Source organism: Prionailurus bengalensis, chromosome C1 (assembly GCF_016509475.1).
Source record: "Prionailurus bengalensis isolate Pbe53 chromosome C1, Fcat_Pben_1.1_paternal_pri, whole genome shotgun sequence".
NCBI lineage: Eukaryota > Metazoa > Chordata > Mammalia > Carnivora > Felidae > Prionailurus > Prionailurus bengalensis.
Window position 1 is genome coordinate 127656136 of NC_057345.1, and position 17010 is coordinate 127673145.

Consider the following 17010-nt stretch of genomic DNA (forward strand, 5'->3'; position numbering starts at 1 on the left):
GGTGTTTCTCTGTAACCCAGAACCCATTATCATTGTTTTAATGGGACAGTGAGTTGCAAGTTAAAATAGGAGAGGAATAATTTCTTTTGATAGGCTAACACCATCCTTCTCCTTAAAATAATGATAGAGGAGTATTTTATAACATGCATGTTAGGTTCTTAGGAGCAAGGGAGTATGGGATAGCAAAGTGAAATAAGTTTCTGGAAGTTGGGTGGTCTCAGGATGGAGGGCAGTGAGCAAAACTGAGCTTCCCTTTGAGTTTGATGACAGGAGAGGAGAAACTCATGAACATGTTCTTCATACGTGAGAACTAGGAGCAAGAACTAATGGCAGGGTAGGGGGTGGGGGTGGAAGAAGTACTTTCAGATTCCAAGGCTATGTTACAGAAGAAGGATAGAATGTGATACCATTAGTTCTTATTTATTTGGGGTCAGGGGGATTTGAGAATATTTTTAAGTCAGGCATTTGTAAGAATTCTGTATTTTAAAAAATTTTTTTAATGTTTGTTTATTTTTGAGAGAGAGACAGAGTGCAAGCCAGGGAGGGGCAGAGGGAGAGGGGGACAGAATCCAAAGCAGGCTTCAGGCTCTGAGCTGTCACCACAGAGCCCGATGCAGGGCTCAAACCCGCGAACTGTAATGTCATGACCTGAGCCCAGCCCAAGTCGGATGCATAACCTACTGAGCCACCCCAGGCATCCTGAGAAATGTACTTTTATACCAGTATCAGAGATGCCCATTCAAGTTTTAAAATTTTTTAATTTGCTAATTATGTGACTGCCTTTAAGATGAAAGCAACATAATCTGACTCAGTATAAAGTAAAGAATGTGCACTAATTATTTGTAGAGGGTGATTTGATCACCTTTTACCACCAATGGTACATAATTAAGAAGTTAGTTAAGAAATGGCTGGAAAGTTAGCAATTTAGGTGTATCCCAACATAACTATAGCCTCATGGTATTTCCATTAGCCAGAAACTCAAGCCAACTCTTGTATGGGCCATACTATCAAGCAATACAGTCTTCAGTATAATTATCCACACCATAATATTTCATCCAAAAATTCTTTGGATGGAGAGCAAAGGCCTTACTATTTTTTTTTGTAGCTTTATTGAGGTATAATGCATGTACAGTAAACTGCATGTATTCAAAATATGTATTTGGAAGAGATGCTGGGTATTTTTTTAATTGATACTGTGGCAAGTCTGCCATTATAATTTGTCTTCTAAGCATACAATAACAGTGGAGAAATAAAACAGCTTGTTAATTTAACTTGGGGAAACTCATGAATTATTCATAGTAAGATGTTTTACAAGGGATTATTAAGACTTGTCCAGGGGCGCCTGGGTGGCGCAGTCGGTTGAGCGTCCGACTTCAGCCAGGTCACGATCTCGCGGTCCGTGAGTTCGAGCCCCGCGTCAGGCTCTGGGCTGATGGCTCAGAGCCTGGAGCCTGTTTCCGATTCTGTGTCTCCCTCTCTCTCTGCCCCTCCCCCGTTCATGCTCTGTCTCTCTCTGTCCCAAAAATAAATAAACGTTAAAAAAAAAAAAAATTAAAAGACTTGTCCATAGTTATGGAGTAACTACCCTTGTCTCCAAAACTAGTTACTTTTTTTTTTTTTAATTTTTTTTTTCAACGTTTATTTATTTTTGGGACAGAGAGAGACAGAGCATGAACGGGGGAGGGGCAGAGAGAGAGGGAGACACAGAATGGGAAACAGGCTCCAGGCTCTGAGCCATCAGCCCAGAGCCCGACACGGGGCTCGAACTCACGGACCGCGAGATCGTGACCTGGCTGAAGTCGGACGCTTAACCGACTGCGCCACCCAGGTGCCCCAAAACTAGTTACTTTTTATCTGTACATATTTATCTGAGAGAATGAGAGCAAATAGTAATGTGCCAAATGAAGGACTGAATAATAAATGCTTGAGAAGTTCAAAAGAATAAGAAATAGCTGGACTGAAGAAGTTAGGAAAAGTTGTGAGGAAGAAAGTAGATCATGTAACAGATAAAGACAACGTAAGAAAGGGTCCATTGGAGTTTGAGCTAGACCTTAGAGAACAGATTTGATTCATTAGGCAGACATGGATGAAAGAGCATTCTAAAGAAAGAGAACCATGGGGCACCTGGATGGCTCAGTCAATTAAGTGTCAGACTTTGGCTCAGGTCATGATCTCATGGTCTATGAGTTCGAGCCCTACATTGGGCTCTGTGCTGACGGTTCAGAGCCTGGTTCTGCTTCGGATTCTTTGTCTCCCTCTCTCTACCCTTCCCCTGCTCGCACTCTGTCTCTCAAAAATGAATAAACATTAAAAAAATAATAAAAGAGAACCAGTGAGTATAGGTAATGAAAGGTGAGTGTTCTGGCTTGGCTGCAGTTGAGGATGACTGAGGAGAAATAAAAGTGGAAAGTTAAGTTTGGGCAAAGATCTGAAACTAAAGGATTTTAAGTTGTGTCCTCTTAAGGCAAACTACTGAACATTTTTTTGGGCAAGATAGTTGATTTCAGATTTCATTGTCTTACTGTTTTTTGATGCATTTAATACTTCAGTTGTGGTTATCAGGAAGTTGATTTTTAATTTGTCTTCTATAGTCAACTTGTCACTTTTTTTTGTACTATCAAATATCTTATAAAGTAATAATATCTGGAAGAGAGGGAGAGAAAAATTATAACTACTCATGTAGTATTAGGTTATGGCTTAATTCAGAAAATAGGAATTTTTAAGAATTGAGAATTCAAGAATGTGAATTTTAGGCAACATATGGAGTCCTGAAAGATTCAAAGATATTGGGCCCTTCTCGTATGTGAAGATTTAAGATTATATTGTCTCATTCTTTTCTTTTTTAATGTTAGTTTATTTATTTTGAGAGAAGGAGAGCAAGTACAGGAGAGGGGTACAGAGAGAGGGGGAAAGAGAATCCCAGGCAGGCTCTGCACTGTCAGCACACAGCCCAACACAGGGATGGATCCCGCGAACCATGAGATCATGACCTAAGCCAGAATCAAGAGTCAAATGCTCAACTGACTGAGCCACCCAGGCACCTCATGTCTTGTTATTTTCTTGACCTCTCTTTTAAAATATATATTTAGAGAAGCAAAGCAAGTTCAGCTTAAGAAAATTATCTTTTTTTTTTTTTCTGGAATGTCATAAAGGATCCCCAGAGGTTATGAATGTAGACTTGAGGGGGAAATGAGAAGGTCCCGAGAATACTTTTCATGTTGTCATTTGTTAATTTCTTAACTTCAAATATACAGATGAAAACTGTTTAAAATATGAAGAAGTACACAAAGCAGTTCAGCTGTTTATATCTTAAAGCCAAATTCATAACCTTAAGTGGTGGAAATACCCTACTTTTAATAGGTTGTGAGAATTTAATAATACAATTTCATTCAGCCCATGTTGGATTATGTATACTTTTAACACTTTAAGGGCTTTGAGATTAGTTTTTTGTTTTAATTTTCTAATTAATTTTGTTTAATTTTTTTATTTCCTAGGAATTAACTGTCCCTTAAATGTGACATTGCATAAATTATTTTCATTTAATCTCCTACTGAATAAAATAATAAGCATTTAAGACTCTCTGGTCTCGTCCTACTATACTGTTCATTCATTTGTTCAGTCAGCAATTACTTGAAAAAAAAAAAAAACATTTAGTGAATACCTGGCATGTGCTGAGCCTTGGCTTTGAGAATACAAAAATCAGTGATTTGGACTCTTGCCCTGGAGGAGCTCATCCTCGTAAGAGAGGCACTCTATATAAGTAATTACAAATCCACTTGATAATTTGTTTTTTGTTTTTTGTTGTTTTAAAAGGTGTGTTAAGGTACATACAGGGTACAGTGGAACAACATTCTGCCTTAATTCTTACCTCACGATTTGCTTTTTGTTTTTCACTGATGTAACTTTAATCATAATACATTCTAAAGCAAAAAAAATATTACTGGATATAAAAACCAAGACTTGATGAAGGTAGAAAGCTCAGTTCAAAAGGAAAACATAGCAGTTTCAAATTATATATGTACTTAATAATTGATAGAACGATAAGAAAATAGATAAGCAACAATAACAGGGGATGCCACAAACACTGATGAGCACAGGAATAATAAAATTTCATTTAATCTCCTACATGTTTAATCCCCTGTATGTGCCAAAAAGAACCTTTGAAGATGAAATGGATAAAGCTTTTCCTATTTTACCTCACCATTTCTTAACACACAGGATTAACCCTACTCAAACAACTGAGTGTTCCCTAAAATTTTCATCAAGTTTCTCACTTCCAAGTCTTTGCTTATAATATTTCTTCAAACAGGAATAACCATTTACTATTCCTTTCTCCCTTATTACGTATGACACATGTTTCAAGAACCTGTTGTTAAATTCAAGTTTCATTTTGAAACATAAACCAGAAGTGTTCTCTCCCATTTGTTCTTTTGAGACACTATGTATGTGTTATTTTTAACTTTTATTACTCTGAATCTTGTGTTATATGTAGTTCAACATGCGCATAGCTTCCTCTCCATTACTACCTGCCTTCCACCTACACCCAAAGAAGCACTGCTCCGTTTAAAAATTACCTGAGGTGAAGGGCTTTGTCAGCTTGATAATTATACCTTGTATACCACCATATTTAATTGATGTGTATTTAAATATAGTTAGATATCTGGTATTGATTTCAGGGAAAAGTAGAGCTAAGCCTCACTGCTGTAGGAGATTTTAGTAACAGATTTAGAAAAAGAAACTTCTTTTTCCTAAATTCAGACAGATTGTACTTCAAGGTAAAATTTTGTCAAAACCTTGACTTGAGTAAAATTTCTCTCCCTGGGTTTAAGTGCAACTTTGATAAGAAATGATTACAATCTGATAGCTGGTAGATACCCTTTGTTAAATGAACTGATGATTCATGTCCTATAAATTAGCCTAATACCTATACTTCAGTTAATGCCATATTCCAGTCCTAATACTGTGTTAGGTTGATTTGGCCATGAACACAGAACTGTGCTTATCCTTCCTGATATTCTCATGTTTCCTTCCTCTCTAGGCCAAAGCATGTCTTCATGGCTGATTGAGGAACTTCTGTTTCTGTCTAGTTCAGAGAATTGATTTTCAAAACCACTAATTAATAGTGTCTTATTTTGAACACTGCCATATAAGAAACTGGTAGTATAATTGCTGAGGATAAATACTAACCTGAAAAAAAATGCTTTGTAGTATGCCATATTAAGCCATATTAAAATTACCTTTTGTAGAAACCATTTCAGAGAGATAGTTAGCCACGTGTTCACCCATTTTGTGTCACAGTAAACTCTCATTTTTCTGTCTGTCTTCACTGAGGCTAGGGTCCTGACCTTCATTTCTAGATTACCCATGTGGTCTCCTTTCTATGCTTTTTCCGATATGTGGGTGATGGTAAAAAAAGATACAGAAATAAGCAGATTTGCCCTTTTCTTTAATCAATGTCTGCTTGGACTTGGATTGTAATACTTTTAATTATCTCTTTTGTAATAAGATCTCCATTTACAGTTTTCTTCTGTATCTTTAAACCCCCTTGCCTCCTCTTACTCTTATTTTCATAAATGAATTTCTTTCCTATTTTACTCAAGACATTGAGGCTATTTATTGTAATATAGGATCACTGAATTAGCTATGGATACTTTAAAAGTATCTGTCTAGAAGTATCTGGGTGACTCAGTCAGTTGAGTGTCCTCCTCTTGATTTCAGCTCAGGTCATGATCCCAGGATTGTGCAATTGAGCTCTGGGTCAGGCTCAACACAGAGCCATCTTGGGATTCTCTTTCTCTCCTCTCTCTCTGACCCTACCCTTCTCATGCTCTCCATCTCTCAAAATAAACAAAAAAGATTCTCTCTCTCTCTCCCTCTGCCCCTCCCTGCTTACACACTCTCCAAAATAAAAAAAATAAAAGTTTTCTCTCTCAATACCCATACTCTTTTTTTCTTCTATGAATGTCAAGTGAAGAAATGGCCTCTCCTTCAGGCCTACTCTTCTTTCTTTACAATGCGTTGATCCTTAACTATGTGCCAGGGAGTGTGATAGGGTTTCTAGGAAACACAGTAATGAGTAAAATAAAATTCTTAAAAGAAGCTTACTGGCTTGTGTTTGTACTGTTTGCAGTATTCTCATCCTTGTCATTTGTTCATTTTGTTTACATTCTAGGAATTAGAGAATTTTTAAATAGGAAGGAGAAAGGTTGTTTTCCCTCAAAGAGATATGAGGAGGGAGCCTCTTTTATATTAAACCTTCTCCTCCCTATTTGAGATTTCTGAAAGGAGTATATTATATCTTTCAAGTGTGTGGTAGCAGAAAAAAAAAAAAGCTGAAATCTCTGCTGTGGTAAAGATTACCATGTCTATTAATCGCAACCTTTCAAAAAGTTTAAATCAAGTAATTTATTTCATATGTATTATTTTTCCATATGAAATATGTAAGATATATATATGAAATTATGTATTCAGTTAACCCTTAAGCAACATGGATTTGAACTGCGTGGGTTTACTTATATGTAGTTTGCTTTTTTTTTTTTACAATAAATACGTTATAGTACTGTAAATGTATTTTCTCATGATTTTCTTTCTTTTTTTAATATAAATTTTAGTTAACATACAGTGCAATATTGGTTTCAGGAGTAGAATTCAGTGATTCATCACTTAAATACAGTAATACCCAGTGCTCATCACAAGTGCCCTCTTAGTACCCATCCCCTACCTAGCCCTTCTGTCACCCACCTCCCTCCACCAAGCCACAGTTTGTTCTCTGTCATTAAGAGTCTCTTATGGTTTGTTTCCCCTCTTTTTTTCTCTCCCTTCCCATATTTCATCTGTTTTCTTTTATTTCACTTAATACATTCTAGTTCCATCCATGTCATTGCAAATGGCAATATTTCATTCTTTTTGTTGACTAATATTCCATTGCATTTATAAATCACATCTTCTTTATCCATTCATCAATCAGTGGACATTTGGGCAACATGGTTTGGCTGTTGTTGATAATGCTGCTATAAACATCAGGGTGTGTGTGTGCCCCTTTGAATCTGTATTTTTGTATCCTTTGGGTAAATACCTGGTAGTGCAATTGCTGGATCATAGGGCAGTTCTAGTTTTAGTTTTTTGAGGAAACTTGATACTTTTCTCCAGAGTGGCTGTACCAGTTTGCATTCCCAGCAACAGTGCAAGAGAGTTCCCTTTGCATCCTCACCAACACCTGTTGTTAGTTGTATTATTTTAGCCACTCTGACAGGTGTGAGGTGGTTTTGGTTTGTATTTCCCTGATGATGAGTAATGTTTAGCATCTTTTCATGTGTCCATTAGCATTCTGGATGTCTTTGGAAAAGTTTCTATTCATGTCTTCTGCCCATTTCTTATCTGTGTTACTTGTTTTTTGGGTGTTGAGGTTGATAAGTTCCAAAATCTATATTATGAATACTAACCCTTTATCAGATAGGTCGTTTGCAAATATCTTCTCCCATTCCATAGGCATCCTTTTAGTTTTGTTTTTTTTCCTTTGCTGTGCAGAAGCTTTTTATCTTGATGAAGTCCCAGTATTTCATGTTTGCTTTTGTTTCCCTTGCCTTCGGCGACATGTCTAGTAAGAAGTTGGTCCAGCCAAGGTCAAAGAGGTTGCTGCCTGTGTTCTTTAGGATTTTGATCATTTCCTGTCTCATATTAGGTCTTTCAACCATTTTGAATTTGTTTTTGTGTATGGGGTAAGAAAGTGGTCCAGATTCATTCTTGTGCATGTCTGTGTCCAGTTTTCCCAACACCATTTGTTGAAGAGACTATCGTTTTTCCAGGGGATAATCTTTCCTGCTTTGTCAAAGATGTGTTGACCATATAGTTTTTCTGATCCATTTCTGGGTTTTCTGTTCTGTTCATCTGTGTGTCTCTTTTTGTGACAGTACCATATTGTCTTGATGACTACAGCTTTGTATATACCTTAAAATTTGGAATTGTGGTGCCTCCAGTTTTGTTTTTTCTTTTCAAGATTGCTTTGGCTATTCAGGGTCTTTTGTGGTTCCATACAAATTTTAGGATTGTTCTAGCTCTGTGAAAAATGCTGGTGGTATTTTGATAGGGATTGTATTAAATATCTAGATTATTTTGGCTAGTGTAGACATTTTAACAATGTTTGCTTTTCAATTCCATGAACATGGAATGCTTTTCCGTTTCTTTGTATCCTCTTCAGTTTCCTTCATAAGTGTTCTATGGTTTTCAGAGTACAGATGTTTTATTTCTTCAGTTAGGTTTATTCCTAGGTATTTTAATTGTTTTTTATGCATTTACAAATAGTATGGATACCTTGATTTCCTTTTCTGATGCTTTGTTATTGGTGCATAGAAATGCAACAGATTTCTGCACATTGAATTTATATCCTTTGACTTTGTTCAGTTCATATATTAGCTCTCACAGTTTTTTGGTGGTCTTTTGGATTTTCTACATAGAGTATCATGTCATCGGCAAATAGTGAAAGTTTGACCTCTTTCTTGATCATTTGGATGCCTTTCATTTCTTTTTATCGTCTGATTGCTGAGGCTAAGACTTAAGTACTGTGTTGAATAGTATGGTAGGACTGGACATCCTTGCCTTGCTCCTGACTGTAGGGGAAAGGCTCTCAGTTTTTCCCCGTTAAAGGTGAGCTGCAGGTCGTCTGTATATGGCCTTTGTGATGTTGAGGTGTGTTCCATCTATCCCTACTTTGTTGAGTGTTTTTATCAAGAATGGATGCTGTATTTTGTCAAATGCATTTTCTGCATCTATTGACGGGATCATATGGTTCTTATACTTTATTTTATTAATGTGGTGTATCACATTGATTGATTTGCGAATATTGAACCAGCCCTGCAGCCCAGGAATAAATCCCATTTGATTATGGTAAGTAATTCTTTTGATGTATTGTTGGATTTGATTTGCTAGTATCTTGTTGACAATTTTTGCATCCGTGTTCATCAGGGATATTGGCCCATAATTCTCATTTTTGGTGGGATCTTTGTCTCGTTTTGGAATCAAGGTAATGCTGGTTTTGTCAAATGAGTTAGGAAATTTTTCTTCTGTTTCTGTTTTTTGGAACAGTTTGAGAAAAATAGGCTTTAACTCATGTTTTTTTTTTGTAATTTATTTATTTATTTTTTTAATATATGAAATTTATTGTCAAATTGGTTTCCATACAACACCCAGTGCTCATCCCAAAAGGTGCCCTCCTCAATACCCATCACCCACCCTCCCCTCCCTCCCACCCCCCATCAACCCTCAGTTTGTTCTGCTTTTAACAGTCTCTTATGCTTTGGCTCTCTCCCACTCTAACCTCTTTTTCTTTTTTTTTTTTCTTTCCTTCCCCTCCCCCATGGGTTTCTGTTAAGTTTCTCAGGATCCACATAAGAGTGAAACCATATGGTATCTGTCTTTCTCTGTATGGCTTATTTCACTTAGCATCACACTCTCCAGTTCCATCCACGTTGCTACAGAAGGCCATATTTCATTCTTTCTCATTGCCACGTAGTATTCCATTGTGTATATAAACCACAATTTCTTTATCCATTCATCAGTTGATGGACATTTAGGCTCTTTCCATAATTTGGCTATTGTTGAGAGTGCTGCTGTAAACATTGGGGTACAAGTGCCCCTATGCATCAGCACTCCTGTATCCCTTGGGTAAATTCCTAGCAGTGCTATTGCTGGGTCATAGGGTAGGTCTATTTTTCATTTTCTGAGGAACCTCCACACTGCTTTCCAGAGCGGCTGCACCAGTTTGCATTCTCACCAACAGTGCAAGAGGGTTCCCGTTTCTCCACATCCTCTCCCGCATCTATAGTCTCCTGATTTGTTCATTTTGGCCACTCTGACTGGCGTGAGGTGATATCTGAGTGTGGTTTTGATTTGTATTTCCCTGATAAGGAGCGACACTGAACATCTTTTCATGTGCCTGTTGGCCATCCGGATGTCTTCTTTAGAGAAGTGTCTATTCATGTTTTCTGCCCATTTCTTCACTGGGTTATTTGTTTTTCGGGTGTGGAGTTTGGTGAGCTCTTTATAGATTTTGGATACTAGCCCTTTGTCCGATATGTCATTTGCGAATATCTTTTCCCATTCTGTTGGTTGCCTTTTAGTTTTGTTGGTTGTTTCCTTTGCTGTGCAGAAGCTTTTTATCTTCATAAGGTCCCAGTAATTCACTTTTGCTTTTAATTCCCTTGCCTTTGGGGATGTGTCGAGTAAGAGATTGCTACGGCTGAGGTCAGAGAGGTCTTTTCCTGCTTTCTCCTCTAAGGTTTTGATGGTTTCCTGTCTCACATTCAGGTACTTTATCCATTTTGAGTTTATTTTTGTGAATGGTGTGAGAAAGTGGTCTAGTTTCAACCTTCTGCATGTTGCTGTCCAGTTCTCCCAGCACCATTTGTTAAAGAGGCTGTCTTTTTTCCATTGGATGTTCTTTCCTGCTTTGTCAAAGATGAGTTGGCCATACGTTTGTGGGTCTAGTTCTGGGGTTTCTATTCTATTCCATTGGTCTATGTGTCTGTTTTTGTGCCATTTAACTCATGTTTAAATGCCTGGTAGAATTCCCCTGGGAAGCCTTCTGGCCCAGGACTCTTGTTGGGAGATGTTTGATTACTGATTCCATTTATTTGCTGGTTATAGGTGTCTCACGATTAAGAACATTTTTCTCTAGTTTACTTTATTATAAGAATACAGTATATAATACATATAATGGACAAAATATGTGTTAATGGACTGTTTGTGTCATTGGTAATGCTTTCAGTCAGCAGTAGGTTATTAGTAGTTCAGTTTTGAGGGAGTTAAAAGTTAATGTGTGGATTTTCAATTGTGCAAGGGTCATTATCCCTAACCTGTGTTGTTCAAGGTTCAGTGTGTGTGTGTAAAATTACACTCTCTAGTTATACACCAATACAGTATCTCATTGGAATATGGCGTGTGTGTATGTTTGTGTGTATGTATGTGTGTATTTAATGTGTGCTCTTCATGAGTTTGTATGCAATCCTAAACCTGCAACAGAAATATCTTGAAACTGTGAGTGGTTGGCAGGTTTTTGGTTTTGTTTTTTATTGTAGTAAAATACATGTAACATAAAATTTACCATCTTATCTAATTTTAAGTGTATAGTTCAGTAATGTTCAGTAACGTGTATTCATGTAGTGCAGCCAACACAAGAACTCTTCATCTTGCAGAATTGAAACTCATACCCGTTATACAATAATTCCCCATTCCCCAACTCCTGGCAGGCAGCCTTCTACTTTCTGTGTCTATGAATTTGACTGCTGTAGGTACCTCGAGTGAAATCATAACAGTATTTGTCTTTTTGTGACTGGCTTATTTCATTTAGCCTAATATCCTCAAGGTTTATCCACATGTCAGAATTTCTTTTTTTTTTTTAAGTTTTTATTTTAATTTGAGTATAGTTAACATACATTGTTCTATGGGTTGTAGGTATACAATATTGTGATTCAGCAATTCTATATGTTACTCAAGGCTCATCATGATAAGTGAACTCTTTAATCCCCACCTATTTCACCCATCCCCCACCTCCCCTCTGGTAACCATCAGTTTGTTCTCTCTAGAGAAGAGTCTTTTCTTTCTTTCTTTCTTTCTTTCTTTCTTTCTTTCTTTCTTTCTTTTTTAAAAATACTATTTTTAAGTAATCTCTACACCCATCATGAGGCTCAAACTCACAACGCCAAGATCAAGAGTCGCATGAAGAGTCTTTTTCTTGGTTTGTCTGTCTTCTCTTTTTTTAAACTTTGTTTCTTAAGTTCCACGTATGAGTGAAATCATATGGTATTTTTCTTTCTCTGATTTATTTTGCTTAGCATTATACTGTCTAGCTCCATCCATGTTACTGCAAATGGCACAATTTCATTGTTTCAATTTTTTTAAATTTTTTAATGTTTTTTATTTATTCTTGAAAGAGAGACAAAGCATGAGCAGGGGGGGACAGAGAGAGAGAGGGAGACACAGAATCCAAAACAGGCTCTAAGCTCTCAGCTGTCAGCACAGAGCCTGACACGGGGCTTGAACTCACAAACCATGAAATCATGACCTGAATCGAAGTCAGAGGCTCAACCCGCTGAGCCATCCAGGCATCCCCAACAGTTTTATTTTTGCTTTTGTCTCCCTTGCCTCAGGATACATATCTAGAAAATTGTTGCTGTGGCCAATGTCAGAGAAATTACCACCTGGGCTTGTCTTGGACTTTAATTGTTTCAGCTCTCATATTTAGGTCTTTAACCCTTGGCATTTATTTTTGTATATGGTATAAGAAAGTCGTCCAGTTTCATTCTTCTGCATGTAGTTCTCCTGTTTCCCCAACACCATTTGTTGAAGAGACTGTCTTTTTCCCATTGCTTATTCTTTCCTCCTTTGTCAAAGACTAACTGACCATATAAATGTGGGCTTATTGCTGAATTTTCCATTCTGTACTATTGATTTATATGTCTGGTTTTGTACCAATACCATACTGTTTTGATTACTACAGGTTTATAATACAACATGAACTCTGGAATTGATGAAATAAATTGAAGATGATGCAAAGAAATGGATAGATATTCCATGCTCATGGATCAGGAGAACAAATATTGTTAAAATCTATACTACCTAAAGTAATCTGCCGATTTAATGTAATCCCTATCAAAATACCAACAGCATTTTTCACAGAACTCAAATAATCCTAAATTTTGTATAGAACCACAAAAGACACTGAATAGCCAAAGTAGTCTTGAAAAAGAAAAACAAAATTGTAGGTGATTTCCTTCTTTAAGTCTGAGTAATACTCTGTTGATGTATATATTACATTTTGTGTGTTTGTTCATCTGTTGCTGGACATTTGGGTTGTTTCCAGCTTTTGGCTACTACGAATGGTGCTGCAGTGAACATGAGTATATAGATACCTCTTTTAGAACCCACTTTCAAGTTTTTTAGGTATATACTCAGAAGTGGAATTACAAGATCATATAATAATTCTGTTTTTATGTTTTTGTGGATTCACCTTTCTGTTTTTCACAGTTGCCTGCACCGTCTTATGTTTCTACTAACAATTCGCAGGAGTTCTAGTTTCCCCACATTCTCACAAAACTTGTTATTTTCTGATCTTTCAATAGTAGATACCCTAATAGGTGTGAAGTGGTATCTCTTTGTGGCTTTTGTTTGCATTTCCCTAGTTTGTGATGGTGAGCATCTTTTCACGGCTTATCTTTTGTATACCTTCTTTGGAGAAATTTCTATTTAAGTCCTTTGACCATTTTTTAGTGGCATTTTCTTGTTGAGTTGGAGGTGTTTTTTGTTTATATCATGGATTTGTTGGGCTTTGTTTTAAGCACTACTTTTAAAAAATCAGATGCCGTTATTATTTAATGATACTTAACTGTGTTAAAATGTGCTGTACATGTACCTGGAAGCCTAAATATAGATGCTTCACAAAGTAATAATATAATGAGGAGTACTGGTATTTTTTTCCTCAGCAACAATTGAAGCTGTATATCAGAAATATAATTAGATACTCTTCCGTTTCACATTTTCAGAGGACTGAGTTAGACATTGGAAAATATATGTTGTATGTGTTTTTTAAGACATTAACTTTACTCTTCAATCAATAAACCAATCTAAGAGTATATTATAATTACACATTTTTAGTCTAAATTAGTATTCTGTCTTAATTGGTAAAGTTGTTTTTAAGATGCATTATAAACTTTTAGGATTTCCCAAGTTTACAGTTAAGTCATATTAAGGTTGAAACTATTGGTCATCTAAGGAATACTGATACTACAATTCTGATGTCCTTATCAGTTGACTATTTCATAAATATTTTAAGGTTCACATCTGGAAGAAGTTCAATATTTGTTTAAAAACGTTTTCATTTTTGTTTCTAGTCTTCAAAACTTAACAGTGTTGTATGAAAGACATTTGTATTTCAGATGAAATTAACATTCCCCAAGGTACAAATGAAAATAAAACAATAGATGAAAAAGTTGAAAGCCAATGTACTGCCAGAAACTTATGAAATGTAGAGGTTCCTGGGCGTGCCTGGGTGGCTCAGTTGGTTGTGCCTCTGACTCTCCATTTTGGCTCAGGTCATGATCCCAGGATCATGGGATCAAGACCCATGTCTGGTTGTGTGCTGAGTGTAGAGCCTGCTTAAGATTCTTTCTCTCTTCCTTTGGCCCTCTCCCCCACTTGCGCTCTCTCTCTCTCTCTCTCTCTCTCTCTCTCTCTCAAATAAACAAAAAATAAATAAATTGGAATATATCCTTTTTTAAGAATAACATTTCTTTAAGAAAACCTCCACTTATATTAGCTTCCTTACAATTCCGTGAAGAGGAACAGTTTATGAGCCAAGCCATCTGATAACAGTAAAGATCTGAGGCTTTTGTTTTACTGGAAAATGTTCCTAGCTGTATCAGTAGGAATCGTGGTCCATGGAAAAGGCATTTTGACAGAGCAAAATCTAATTTTAAAGGGAAATCTAAGACACAGCTATGCCCTTTCCTTCCATATCACCTTTTGTAAATCATAATTTTTTTTTAACATTATTATGGGTAGAATCGTAACCCCACACACAATGTAAAACTCCTATGTTGACGTGCTAACCCCCAGTACATCAGAACATAACCTTGCTTGGAATTAGAGTCATTGCAGAAAGAGTTAAGATGAAGTCCTCCTGGAGTATGATGAGCTTCTAATCCAATATAACTGATATCCTTACAAAAGGTATAATTTGGAGATAGAGGTTATACAAGGAGACCACCATGTAAACAGGAAGACTGCCATCAAAAGTCAAGGAGAGACTCCTGGAATAGACCCCTCATAAGGAACCAACCTGCCAGCAACCTTGAATTTGGACTTCTAGCCTCTAGAACTATGAGACAATATATTTCTGTTGTTTAAGCTACCCAGTTACAGTAGTTTGTTGCAGCAGCCTTAGCAAATTAATACAAATGTGAAATGATCCATATCCTCCTTTGTGCTGATGACATAACCCTGCTGTTGCATTCAGGAATGAATTTGAAAAGCAAATAGACAACCTCAGCCATCAAGGAAATGCAAATCAAAACCACAGTGAGGTACCACTTCATACTTAACTGTCTATAATCAAAACATCAGATAATAACAAGTGTTATTGAGGATGTGGAGAAACTAGAATCTTCTACCACCGTGGTTATTGAAATGGCCCAGCCGCTTTGAAAAACTTCCAGTTCCTCAAATGGGTAAACATTTAAATGATTGAACATGAGTTACCATAGACCCAGGAATTCTATTGTTAGGTATATAACCAAAAGAAAAAATGTAAGTTCACAGAAAACTTATACATGAGTGTTCACAACATTATTATTTGAAATAGTGAAAAAGTGGAAACAACACGTCTATCAACTGATGAATGAACAAAATGTGGTGTATCCATACAGTGGAAGATTATATGATAGCAAAAATGAAATTCTTGCTTCGACATAGATTAATCTTGAAAACATTCTAAGTAAAAGAAAACAGCCACAAAAAAACACATATTAATGTGATTCCATGTATGTGAAATGTATAGGTAAACTCTGGAGACATAGAGTAAATTAGTAGTTCCTAATTAGGGGATGATGGCTAAGGAAAATGGAGTTGCTTTTTCAGGTAATGAAAGTGTTCTGAAATTGATTGTGGTAAAGGTGGTACAACTCTTTAAATATACTAAGAGCCTTGAATTCGACACTTTAAATGAGTAAACTGTATGGTATGTGAATTATATCTCAATAAAGCAGTTTTTTAAAAGATAGGACACATAAATCATAGTAATTTGTGGTCAGGAGGAACAGTTGAATAATCATTTATTATACATACTGTATTTCAGGTTCTTTGTAAAATACTAGGTATGAAAAAACAAGAAACTTAAGTTCCTTCTTAGTTGCAGAGACAGAATCATTAACAACTTCTTTAATAAAACAAAAATCAAAATTGTCATGTTGGAGCAACTCACTAGATTTCAGAGGGGAAAAAACTATTAAAATTCCTCTACTTAGGTTCTCTGGATCTTATGATTTTATCAGTTACCTATATAACTAGATCATATTGCCGTAGCTTTATATAGAAATGTATTTTACCATTGTAGAAAAGGTGCCACAGTTTAAAGATTGAGTAACATAAAACACAGACTAAAACCTAGGCTTATTCCGCCTTTTTTCTTTCCTAATCAGGGATTTAAACCCAACTTGGCTCTAGCTCAAAGACCCAGAACTCGGAGTCTAAGAAAAGTGTCTTTGTCCCACTTGTTCTGCAATGTCAATGAGCAACATAGTTACCCTAAGGTAGTATTTTTTTGTTGGTTTACTTCTGGGTTTTTTTTTTTTTTGGTTGGGGGGGGGGTGCCTTTTATTTTACTTTTGCCTTATTAATTTGGAACTTATTTTATTTATTTTAGTAGTTACCCTTTTTTAATATGCATATTTACTTTTTTAAGCGAGACTGTGTGAGCAGGGTAGGGGCAAAGGAAGTGGGAGTAAGAGAATTCCCAGTAGACTCCATGCCCAGCATGGAGCCCAACCTGGGGCTTGATCCCATGACCATGAGATCACATGACTGTGAGATCATGAACTGAGCTGAAATCAAGATTTGGTCACTTAACTGACTAAACTACCCAGACACGCAACTGTGCATGTTTAACATAAATATATCATTTTGTCTAATTCTACTTCCCAAACAATACCAAGGGTCTTTGAACTCTTTATCTCTGATTAGTCTTCTGCTTCTTTAATTTTAAGCTTTAGAAATCCAAAGCATACCAGCTCAACAAAAAGAGAGTTCTGTGGGGTTTCTTTTATAATAGCACTAATCCCATTCATGAAACCTCCATGAATTATGACTTCATGACCTAAGCTCTTCCCAAAGACCCTACCTCCTAATACCATCACACTGGGCATTAGGATTTTCAAACCAGAGTCCATGAACGTGCTTTATGGTGATTTGGTCAGTATTTTCTATTTTTAAGGTGGCTAAATGTATTTTAAAAACCTTTAAAAT

General features: G+C 36.4%; 1 protein-coding gene across 23 annotated transcripts in view; it reads left to right on the top strand.

Moving 5' to 3' along the window:
* R3HDM1 (R3H domain containing 1) overlaps nucleotides 1-17010 on the top strand; it is a 208592-nt gene that overhangs the window by 18717 nt on the left and 172865 nt on the right. For 5 of the 23 annotated variants that reach the window (XM_043573298.1, XM_043573317.1, XM_043573304.1 and 2 more), the window contains exon 1: nucleotides 16193-16298. The exons of 17 other annotated variants lie outside the window; for them this stretch is intronic. The gene's annotated coding sequence lies outside the window, so the exon portion shown is untranslated. Of the gene's footprint in view, nucleotides 1-16192; nucleotides 16299-17010 lie in introns of those variants that run through there. One more of the 23 variants, XM_043573287.1, reaches the window with a different exon arrangement.